This window comes from Arachis hypogaea, chromosome 6 (assembly GCF_003086295.3).
Source record: "Arachis hypogaea cultivar Tifrunner chromosome 6, arahy.Tifrunner.gnm2.J5K5, whole genome shotgun sequence".
NCBI lineage: Eukaryota > Viridiplantae > Streptophyta > Magnoliopsida > Fabales > Fabaceae > Arachis > Arachis hypogaea.
Window position 1 is genome coordinate 38,142,791 of NC_092041.1, and position 11,932 is coordinate 38,154,722.

General features: G+C 40.2%; 1 non-coding gene across 1 annotated transcript; it reads right to left on the reverse strand.

Annotated features, from left to right (window-relative positions):
* Positions 1 to 10,036: 10,036 nt before the first annotated feature.
* On the reverse strand, positions 10,037 to 10,140 carry LOC112700103 (small nucleolar RNA R71). The gene has a single exon (XR_003153025.1). It is a non-coding gene; the product is annotated as a small nucleolar RNA R71 (small nucleolar RNA).
* Between the last annotated feature and the right edge of the window lie 1,792 nt (positions 10,141 to 11,932).

Genomic DNA, 11,932 nt, shown 5'->3' on the forward strand with positions numbered 1-11,932 from the left:
AATGTATAGCATCACATCACCTAATCCTCTCGGAAAATGGTCCATCGCTGTCACAATGCTCTCTCACAGCCATCCATCCTCTCATGGTCATGCTCTGTCACGGCCATCCGTCCTCAATCAGTTGGAGTAGAATCCCTTGATTCTTTTGCGTTTTCATCACGCCCAGCCTTCAGGAGTTTGAAGTTCGTCACAGTCATTCATACCGGAATCCTACTCGGAATACCACAGACAAGGTTAGACTTTCCGGATCCCATGAATGCCGCTGGTGCACAAAATTGTGATCACTACTTTCACAACTCAAATAATCCCCGGTAATGAATCCAAAAACTTGGTGCCTAATACCATGGTATAAACACAACTTCGCACAACTAACCAGCAAGTGCACTGGGTCGTCCAAGTAATAAACCTTACGCGAGTAAGGGTCGATCCCACGGAGATTGTTGGTATGAAGCAAGCTATGGTCACCTTGTAAATCTCAGTCAGGCAGATTCAAATGGTTATGGATGATATATGAATAAAGTATAAAGTAAAGATAGAGATACTTATGTAATTCATTGGTGAGAACTTCAGATAAGCGAATGGAGATGCTTTGTCCCTTCCGTCTCTCTGCTTTCCTACTGTCTTTATCCAATCCTTCTTACTCCTTTCCATGGCAAGCTGTATGTTGGGCATCACCGTTGTCAGTGGCTACAATCCCGTCCTCTCAGTGAAAATGTTCAACGCACCCTGTCACGGAACGGCTAATCATCTGTCGGTTCTCGATCAGGTTGGAGTAGAATCCATTGATTCTTTTGCGTCTGTCACTAACGCCCAGCCTTCAAGAATTTGAAGCTCGTCACAGTCATTCAATCATTGAATCCTACTCAGAATACCACAGACAAGGTTTAGACCTTCTGGATTCTCTTGAATGCCGCCATCAATTCTAGCTTATACCACGAAGATTCCGGTTAAAGAATCCAAGAGATAAACATTCAAGCCTTGTTTGCTCGTAGAACGGAGGTGGTTGTCAGGCACTCATTCATAAGTGAGAATGATGATGAGCGTCACATAATCATCACATTCATCATGTTCTTGGGTACGAATGAATATCTTGGAATAAGAACAAGCTGAATTGAATAGAAGAACAATAGTAATTGCATTAATACTCGAGGTACAGTAGAGCTCCACACCTTAATCTATGGTGTGTAGAAACTCCACCGTTGAAAATACATAAGAACAGGGTCTAGGCATGGCCGAATGGCCAGCCTCCCAATACATGATCAAAAGACTCCAAATGATCAAGGATCAAAAGATTCAAAGATCTAAAGATGATCTAAGATCCCAAGATGAAAATACAATAGCAAAAGGTCTTATTTATAAAGAACTATTAGCCTAAGGTTTACAAAAAAGAGTAAATGACAGAAAAATCCACTTCCGGGCCCACTTGGTTTGTGCTTGGGCTGAGCATTGAAGCATTTTCGTGTAGAGACTCTTCTTGGAGTTAAACGCCAGCTTTTGTGCCAGTTTGGGCATTTAACTCCCATTCTTGTGCCAGTTCCGGCGTTTAACGCCGGGCAGTTTTGAGCTGATTTGGAACGCCAGTTTAGGCCATCAAATCTCGGACAAAGTATGAACTATTATACATTGCTGGAAAGCCCAGGATGTCTCCTTTCCAACGCCGTTGAGAGCGCGCCAATTGGGCTTCTGTAGCTCCAAAAAATCCACTTCGCGTGCAGGGAGGTCAGAATCCAACAGCATCTGCAGTCCTTTTCAGTCTCTGAATCAGATTTTTGCTCAAGTCCCTCAAGTTCAGCCAGAAAATACCTGAAATCACAGAAAAACACACAAACTCATAGTAAAGTCTAGAAAAGTGAATTTTAACTAAAAACTAATAAAAATATAATAAAAACTAACTAAAACATACTAAAAACAATGCCAAAAAGCGTATAAATTATCCGCTCATCACAACACCAAACTTAAATTGTTGCTTGTCCCCAAGCAACTGAAAATCAAATAAAATAAAGAGAAGAGAATATGCAATGAATTCCAAAAACATCTATGAAGATCAGTATTAATTAGATGAGTGGGGCTTTTAGCTTTTTGCCTCTGAACAGTTTTGGCATCTCACTCTATCCTTTGAAATTCAGAATGATTGGCTTCTATAGGAACTCAGAATCCAGATAGTGTTATTGATTCTCCTAGTTAAGTATGATGATTCTTGAACACAGCTACTTTATGAGTCTTGGCCGTGGCCCAAAGCACTCTGTCTTCCAGTATTACCACCGGATACATACATGCCAGAGACACATAATTGGGTGAACCTTTTCAGATTGTGACTCAGCTTTGCTAGAGTCCCCAATTAGAGGTGTCCAGGATTCTTAAGCACACTCTTTTTGCCTTGGATCACAACTTTATTTCTTTCTTTTTCTTTCTTTTTCTCTTTCTCCTTTTTTTCGTTTTTTTTTTCACTTCCTTTTTTTTGTATTCACTGCTTTTTCTTGCTTCAAGAATCATTTTTATGATTTTTCAGATCCTCAGTAACATGTCTCCTTTTTCATCATTCTTTCAAGAGCCAACCATTCATGGACAACAAATTCAAAAGACATATGCACTATTTAAGCATACATTCAGAAAACAAAAGTATTGCCTCCACATCAAAATAATTAATCTGTTATAAAATTCAAAATTCATGCAATTCTTCTCTTTTTCAATTAAGAACATTTTTCATTCAAGAAAGGTGATGGATTCATAGGACATTCATAACTTTAAGGCATAGACACTAAGACTCTAATGATCACAAGACACAAACATAGATAAACATAAGCATCAAATTCGAAAAACAAGAAAATAAAGAACAAGGAAATTAAAGAACGGGTCCACCTTAGTGATGGTGGCTTGTTCTTCCTCTTGAAGGTCTTATGGAGTGCTTGAGCTCCTCAATGTCTCTTCCTTGCCTTTGTTGTTCCTCTCTCATGATTCTTTGATCTTCTCTAATTTCATGGAGGAGGATGGAATGTTCTTGATACTCCACCCTTAGTTGTCCCATGTTGGAACTCAATTCTCCTAGGGAGGTATTGATTTGCTCCCAATAGTTTTGTGGAGGAAAGTGCATTCCTTGAGGCATCTCAGGGATTTCATGATGAGTGGGATCTCTTGTTTGCTCCATCCTTTTCTTAGTGATGGGCTTGCCCTCATCAATGGGGATGTCTCCCTCTATGTCAACTCCAACTGAATAACAGAGGTGACAAATGAGATGAGGAAAGGCTAACCTTGCCAAGGTAGAGGACTTGTCCGCCACCTTATAAAGTTCTTGGGCTATAACCTCATGAACTTCTACTTCTTCGCCAATCAGTATACTATGAATCATGATGGCCCGGTCTATAGTAACTTCGGACCGGTTGCTAGTGGGAATGATTGAGCGTTGGATAAACTCCAACCATCCCCTAGCCACGGGCTTAAGGTCATGCCTTCTCAGCTGAACCGGCTTCCCTCTTGAATCTCTCTTCCATTGGGCGCCCTCTTCACAGATGTCTATGAGGACTTGGTCCAACCTTTGATCAGAGTTGACCCTTCTAGTATAAGGGTGTTCATCTCCTTGCATCATGGGCAAGTTGAATGCCAACCTTACATTTTCCGGACTAAAATCTAAGTATTTCTCCCGAACCATTGTAAGCCAATTCTTTGGGTCCGGGTTCACACTTTGATCATGGTTCTTGGTGATCCATGAATTGGCATAGAACTCTTGAACCATTAAGATTCTGACTTGTTGAATAGGGTTGGTAAGAACTTCCCAACCTCTTCTTCGGATCTCATGTCGGATCTCTGGATATTCACTCTTTTTGAGTTTAAAAGGGACCTCGGAGATCACCTTCTTCAAGGCCACAACTTCATAGAAGTGGTCTTGATGCACCCTTGAGATGAATCTCTCAATCTCCCATGACTCGGAGGTGGAAGCTTTTGCCTTCCCTTTGCTCTTTCTAGAGGTTTCTCCGGCCTTGGATGCAATAAATGGTTATGGAAAAACAAAAAGCAATGCTTTTACCACACCAAACTTAAAAGGTTTGCTCGTCCTCGAGCAAAAGAAGAAAGAAGAGAGTAGAAGAAGAAGAAATAGAGGAGATGGAGATGGCGTATAGTTCGGCCAAAGGGGGAGAAGTAGTGTTTAGGTTGTGTGAAAATGAAGGAGTGAAGATGGGTTTATATACGGTGAAGAGAGGGGTAGGTTTCGGCTATGGGAGGGAAAGTGGTTAAAATTTGAATGGTGAGGTAGGTGAGGTTTTATGAAGGATGGATGTGAGTGGTGAAGAAAAAGATGGGATTTGATAGGTGAAGGGTTTTTGGGGAAGAGGTGTTGAGGTGATTGGTGAATGGGTGAAGAAGAGAGAGAGTGGTGGGGTAGGTGGGGATCCTGTGGGGTCCATGGTGCACGAAATTGTGATCACTACCTTTCACAACTCAAATAATCCCTAGTAATGGCCCCAAAGACTTGGTGCTCAATACCATGGCATAAACACAACTTCGCACAACTAACCAGCAAGTGCACTGGGTCGTCCAAGTAATAAACCTTACGCGAGTAAGGGTCGATCCCACGGAGATTGTTGGTATGAAGCAAGCTATGGTCACCTTGTAAATCTTAGTCAGGCAGACTCAAATGGTTATGGATGATATATGAATAAAAGATAAAGATAGAGATACTTATGCAATTCATTGGTAAGAACTTCAGATAAGCAAATGGAGATGCTTTGTCCCTTCCGTCTCTCTGCTTTCCTACTGTCTTCATCCAATTCTTCTTACTCCTTTCCATGGTAAGCTGTATGTTGGGCATCACCGTTGTCAATGGCTACAGTCCCGTCCTCTCAGTGGAAATGTTCAACGCACCCTGTCACGGCACGGCTATCCAGCTGTCGGTTCTCGATCATGTCGGAATAGAATCCAGTGATTCTTTTGCGTCTGTCACTAACGCCTCACAATCGCGAGTTTGAAGCTCGTCACAGTCATTCAATCATTGAATCCTACTCAGAATACCACAGACAAGGTTTAGACCTTCCGGATTCTCTTGAATGCAGTCATCAATTCTAGCTTATACCACGAAGATTCCGATTAAAGAACCCAAGAGATATCCACCCAATCTAAGGTAGAACGGAGGTGATTGACGGTCACACGTTCATAGGTGAGAATGATGATGAGTGTCACGGATCATCACATTCATCAACTTGAAGAACAAGTGATATCTTGGAACAAGAACAAGCTGAATTGAATAGAAGAACAATAGTAATTGTATTAATACTCGAGGTACAGCAGAGCTCCACACCTTAATCTATGGTGTGTAGAAACTCCACCGTTGAAAATACATAAGAACAAGGTCTAGGCACGGCCGAATGGCCAGTCTCCCAATGATCTAAGATAGCATAAAACTATTCAAAGATAGCTACCAAGGATAAAAAATGATCCGAAGATGAAAAATACAATAGTAAAAGGTCCTACTTATAGGGAACTAGTAGCTTAAGAATTACAAAGATGAGTAAAAGACATAAAAATCTACTTCCGGGCCCACTTGGTGTGTGTTTGGGCTGAGCATTGAAGCATTTTCGTGTAGAGACTCTTCTTGGAGTTAAACGCCAGCTTTTGTGCCAGTTTGGGCGTTTAACTCCCATTCTTGTGCCAGTTCCGGCGTTTAATGCTGGGAATTCTGAAGGTGACTTTGAACGCCGGTTTGGGCCTTCAAATCTTGGGCAAAATATGGACTATTATATATTGTTGGAAAGCCCAGGATATCTACTTTCCAACGCCGTTCAGAGCGCGCCAATTGGGCTTCTATAGCTCCAGAAAATCCACTTCGAGTGCAAAGAGATCAGAATCCAACAGCATCTGCAGTCCTTTTCAGTCTCTGAATCAGATTTTTGCTCAAGTCCCTCAATTTCAGCCAGAAAATATCTGAAATCACAGAAAAACACACAAACTCATAGTAAAGTCCAGAAAAGTGAATTTTAATTAAAAACTAATAAAAATATACTAAAAACTAACTAAATCTACTAAAAACATACTAAAAACAATGCCAAAAAGCGTACAAATTATCCGCTCATCACAACACCAAACTTAAATTGTTGCTTGTCCCCAAGCAACTGAAAATCAAATAAGACAAAAAGAAGAGAATATGCAATAAATTCCAAAAACATCTATGAAGATCAGTATTAATTAGATGAGTGGGGCTTTTAGCTTTTTGCCTCTGAATAGTTTTGGCATCTCACTCTATCCTTTGAAATTCAGAATGATTGGCTTCTTTAGGAACTCAGAATCCAGATAGTGTTATTGATTCTCCTAGTTAAGTATGATGATTCTTGAACACAGCTACTTTATGAGTCTTGGCCGTGGCCCAAAGCACTCTGTCTTCCAGTATTACCACCGGATACATACATGCCACAGACACATAATTGGGTGAACCTTTTCAGATTGTGACTCAGCTTTGCTAGAGTCCCTAATTAGAGGTGTCCAGGGTTCTTAAGCACACTCTTTTTGCCTTGGATCACAACTTTATTTCTTTCTTTTGCTCTTCTTCCTTTTTTTTCGTTTTTTTTTTCGCTTCTCTTTTTTTTTGTATTCACTGCTTTTTCTTGCTTCAAGAATCATTTTTTTATGATTTTTCAGATCCTCAGTAACATGTCTCCTTTTTCATCATTCTTTCAAGAGCCAACAATTTTAACATTCATGAACAACAAATTCAAAAGACATATGCACTGTTCAAGCATACATTCAGAAAACAAAAGTATTGCCACCACATCAAAATAATTAATTTGTTATAAAATCTAAAATTCATGCAATTCTTCCCTTTTTCAATTAAGAATAATTTTTTTTAAGAAAGGTGATGGATTCATAGGACATTCATAACTTTAAGGCATAGACACTGATGCCAAGGCATCTTAGGCTAGTTTCACTAGCATTTTTCTGTTAGTTTTAGTTGTTTTATGCATTTTCTTGAGCTTAAAGTAACCAAGAATGGTTAAATGAACAACAAAGTAATGAATCATCCAAACAGTGTAATTTTGATGCAAATTCCATGAGTTTTTGGTTATATTACTTGAATGCTATGAATGGAAGAATTCTCATGAAATTTTGCAAGACTTTGATGCAATTGTGTGGATGATTTCAGGGAAGAAGAGGCTAGGCAAGGAAGCAACAAAATCAATAAAGGAAGCTTGAAGATCAAATGTGGAGTTTAAGTTCCAGTATAAGCTTAAACTGGAACTTAAACTACCAAGCCATACAATGCTGAAAGTGGCGTTTAACCTCCAGTTTAACCTTAAACTGGAGGTTAAACGCCAGAATAAGAAATGCACCAAAGCTGAAAAGTGGCGTTTAACCTTCAGTTTAAGGTTAAACTGAAGGTTAAACGCCAGAATCATGAAAGCTGAGAAAAGAGGAAACTGGCGTTTAACCTCCATTTTAACCTTAAACTGAAGGTTAAACGCCAGAATGAGAATGGCACCAAGGGAGTATTTCCACGTTTAACCTCCAGTTTGACCTCAAACTGGAGGTTAAACGTGTTCGAACCACATTAGGCACCAGGAAGCCATTTCCACGTTTAAGCTCCAGTTTGACCTCAAACTGGAGCTTAAACGTGTTCGACCTTCACACTCCTGGGCTACCTTCTTCATTCCCACGTTTAAGCTCCAGTTTAAGGTCAAACTGGAGCTTAAACGTGTTCGGCGTTTTTGCTCCTCCAGGGTTGCCTTCTCATTTCCACGTTTAAGCTCCAGTTTGACCTCAAACTGGAGCTTAAACGTGTTTGACCAGGAGTGCCTCCAGGGTTGCAATTTTCATTTCCACGTTTAAGCTTCAGTTTAACCTTAAACTGAAGCTTAAACGTGTTCGATTAATTACTCTCCTGGGTTGCTTTCTTCCAATTCCACGTTTAAGTTTCAGTTTAACCTTAAACTGAAACTTAAACTGAAACTTAAACGCCACTCTTTGAAAGGGTTTCTGGGCCAAATATATTGAAGTTTAAGTTAGCATTGAGCACAAACATTAACTTAAACGTATTATGGTATGAAACCCAATTGAATATCATGGTTTATGGGATTGGGCCTGAAGAATTGATGAGTCTGGAACTTCAAATTGTTGAGTCTTGTGTCATTACTTGTTTATCACTAAGTTTGCTCAATGAATGTTACAGAATTGGATCACAGCCTCATCAAGATTATGGACCATAAACCCAAAGCAAAAGGAAATCAAGGAAAGGCCTCAAAGCCCAAGAAACACAACAGAAGCTCAATTTAGAAAGTGTATAAATAGGATAAAATGGAAGTTAGTTATTACTTTTTGACACTTTAGAACTTTTCATATTTTGTAATTGAATTCAGAGCTATGAATCACTAAACCCCTTTCATTGGGTTAGGGAGCTCTATTGTAATTCAATGAATCAATAATAGTTTTTATCTTCTTCTTCAATCTTTTCTCTTGAATTTTGTTAGAAAGCTTCTCGATCTAATTCCATTGGTTAGTTGTCTTAGGAAAGAAACTAATCATAATTGGAATCCTTCGGAACCTTGGGAAAGGAATGGAGGATTCATGCTAGAGAAGCTTTCTCACAGTGAATTGAATTGGGGTTTGGATGGATATTGTGACATGTAATCCTACCAAATTGTGGTTCATGAAACTGTGTGGTATAATCAGTGATCAAGCATCATCTCTTCTTATGAACATTTAAACCAAGGGATTGGGAATTTGTTTGTTTTTAGAGAGAATTGGTGAGCCAAGGGATTGGGATCCAATCATATAAGATTGCCAAGCAAAATTCAATGAATGCATTGGTTGAGGAAGAGATAAAAGTGTTTTGATTCGGAGATCTCAATATCTCCTAACACCCAATGAATTCCCCATTTCTGATCTACACTTTCTCTTTACATTCTGCAATTTAATTCATGCAATCACCCCCATCCCTTTTTAATTTCAGCAATTTAGTTTCTCGCCTTTAATTCATGCAATTTAACATTCCACAACTCTCATCTAAATCTTGATTCCGCTCAACTAGAACACACTTCTAATCCGAATTGCTCACTCAACCAATCCTTGTGGGATTCGACCTCACTCTATTGTGAGTTTTTACTTGACGATAACCGGTGCACTTGCCGGAAGGAATTTTGCCGATTGTGCAATTTCCTAAAATCGTAGCATATCAAGTTATGCTAGATCAAGTTTATGGCGCCGTTGCCGGGGATTGGTTTTCGATTGACAATTCTCAAATTGGAAGTTAAATAGATTGAGCATTTTTCTTGTTTTGTTAATTTAGTTCAAGTTACTTGTTGAATTTAATTTCTGCACTCTGTTACTTGCTTTTTCTTTCTTATGCCTTTCATTTCAAGCAACTAACTCACTGACCCACTAACTATTTGAATTAATTCCTCAACTGCTCTAACCATACTCTTCCATTAACCAAGAGTATTCAACTTGTTTGTTGCTTGTGGTATGTTCTTGTATGACAGGTAGGAGAAGAGAGACATCAACTCCTCCATATACCGAACCAGAGAGGACCCTTCATAGACTTAGAAGGGAAGCAAGAAGGAAGAGGGTACTGGGAGAAGAAGAATCAGAAGGAGAATCTGAGGACAACTTTGAAGAAGCTCTAGATCTCAACATGGATAGAGAAGTTCACAACCATGAGAGGGCTGATGGAAACAATGCCATTCCTGAGAGGAGGGTTCTTGGTTCATACATAAACCCAACCTCTGGGAATTGTGGTAGCAGCATTCAGAAACCACCCATTCAGGCCAACAATTTTGAACTCAAACCACAGCTCATATCATTGGTGGAGGATCATTGTTCATTTGGTGGAAGTGCTAATGAAGATCCAAACCAACATCTCACCAAATTCCTGAGAATTTGCGACACTGTGAAGTCCAATGGAGTCCAGGAAGATGCCTATAAACTGCTCTTGTTCCCATTTTCACTTAGGGACAAGACAGCTAAGTGGCTGGAATCATTCCCAAGGGACAGCCTAACAACCTGGGATGAGGTGGAGAGCAAGTTTCTGGCACGTTTCTACCCCCCACAAAAGGTCAATAGGCTTCGATCTGAGGTTCAGACTTTTAGACAACAAGATGGTGAGACGCTCTACGAGGCATGGGAGAGGTTCAAAGAGTTGACAAGGAAATGCCCACCAAACATGTTCCCTGACTGGGTGCAATTGCATATTTTCTATGATGGACTTTCTTATGAATCAAGGAAGGCTGTAGACCATTCATCAGGAGGTTCATTGAACAGGAAAAAGACTGTGGAAGAAGCCATTGAAGTGATTGAGACAGTGGCTGAGAATGAATACTACTATGCTTCAGAGAGGCACAACACTAAGGGAGTCATGGAGCTGAACCATGTTGATACAATTCTAGCTCAAAACAAGGTGTTTGCCAAGCAACTAGCAGAGCTCACAAGGAAATTAGACACAAAGCAAGTGGCTGCAATACACACACAAGATCAAGAGGAAGTAAGCATTGAAGGAAATGATTGGGAAGAGGCCAACTATGTGGGAAACCAACAAAGGCAATCATATGATCCACATTCCAACACTTACAACCCAGGATGGAAAAACCACTCAAACTTTGGGTGGGGAAACCAGCAAACCCAACCACAAAACCACAAACCTTACAACCACAACCAACACAATAATTCCACATACCAAAACTCCAACCAAAGATCATACCAAGCCACACAAAACACTTACTCCCAACCACCATATCATGGCCAAAATAATCAACCTGCCCAACCTAATCCAAACCAACAATTTCAAGATCAATTAAACAGGATAGAAGGAAGGTTAGTAAACATGGGTCAGGACATAAGTGAGTTGAAAAGCTTTAGGGATGATGTGAGATCGACCTTAAGGAACCATGGCGAAAAACTCAAGTGGATGGAGGCTCGAGTAGGAGAACTATCTCAACAGGCTCCCAAGTCAATTGCAGTATTCCCTAGTGACACAGAAAAGAATCCTAAGGGGGAACAAAAGGGAGTGAGATGGGAAGAATGCAAGGCCATCACCATATTGAAGGAAGTCTCAGAAGAAGAAGGAATCAGACCCTCAGAAAAGGAGTCAGAAATCTTGAAAGAAGGTGTGGAAGAAGCTAAGCAGGAAAGTGAAACTGAGCAAGCCAAGGAAAAGCAAAAGGAAGGCATGCTGGAAACTTACCAACCAAGAGCACCATTTCCTCAGAGGGTAGGAGGAGGTGAAAAAGGGAAAACATATTCAAGGTTTTTAGAGACATTTAAGTCTCTCCATATCAATATTCCCTTTCTTGAGATCCTCCAGCAGATGCCTACACATATCAAGTATTTGAAGGAATTGCTGAGCAAGAAAAGAGTTTTGAAGGGAGGACAAACTGTAATCATGAACAAAGAATGTAGTGCACTCATCAAGAAGGACATAGTCTCTAAGAAAACAGACCCAGGAAGTTTTCATATCCCCTGCATCATAGGGGAAACAAAAATTGACAGAGGATTCTGTGATCTAGGAGCCAGCATAAATGTGATGCCTCTAACTCTTATGAAGAGGCTACAACTGAATGAGGTAAGATCCACTGATGTAATCATACAACTGGCTGACAAAACTCAAAAGCAATCTGAAGGGGTAGTTGAGAATGTGCTGGTGAAAGTGGGAAATTATTTCTTCCCCACAGACTTTGTCATTTTGGGCATGGAGGAAAGCTACCTACACCCTATCATTCTGGGAAGGCCATTTCTAGCCACTGCTAGAGCGCTCATAGATGTAGAACAAGGAAAGCTAATTTTGAGAATACATGATGAACAGCTCATTTTCCATGTTTTCAAACCTGCATCTGAGCCTGAACCAGAATCTGAAAAGCCTAAGGATGATAGTAGCCATCTCTGTTTGGAGGGAAGCAATCCAGCAACTGAAACTCTAAAACAGTCCTTGGAAGGCAAATAAGATTTGCAAGAGTTAAAGCCA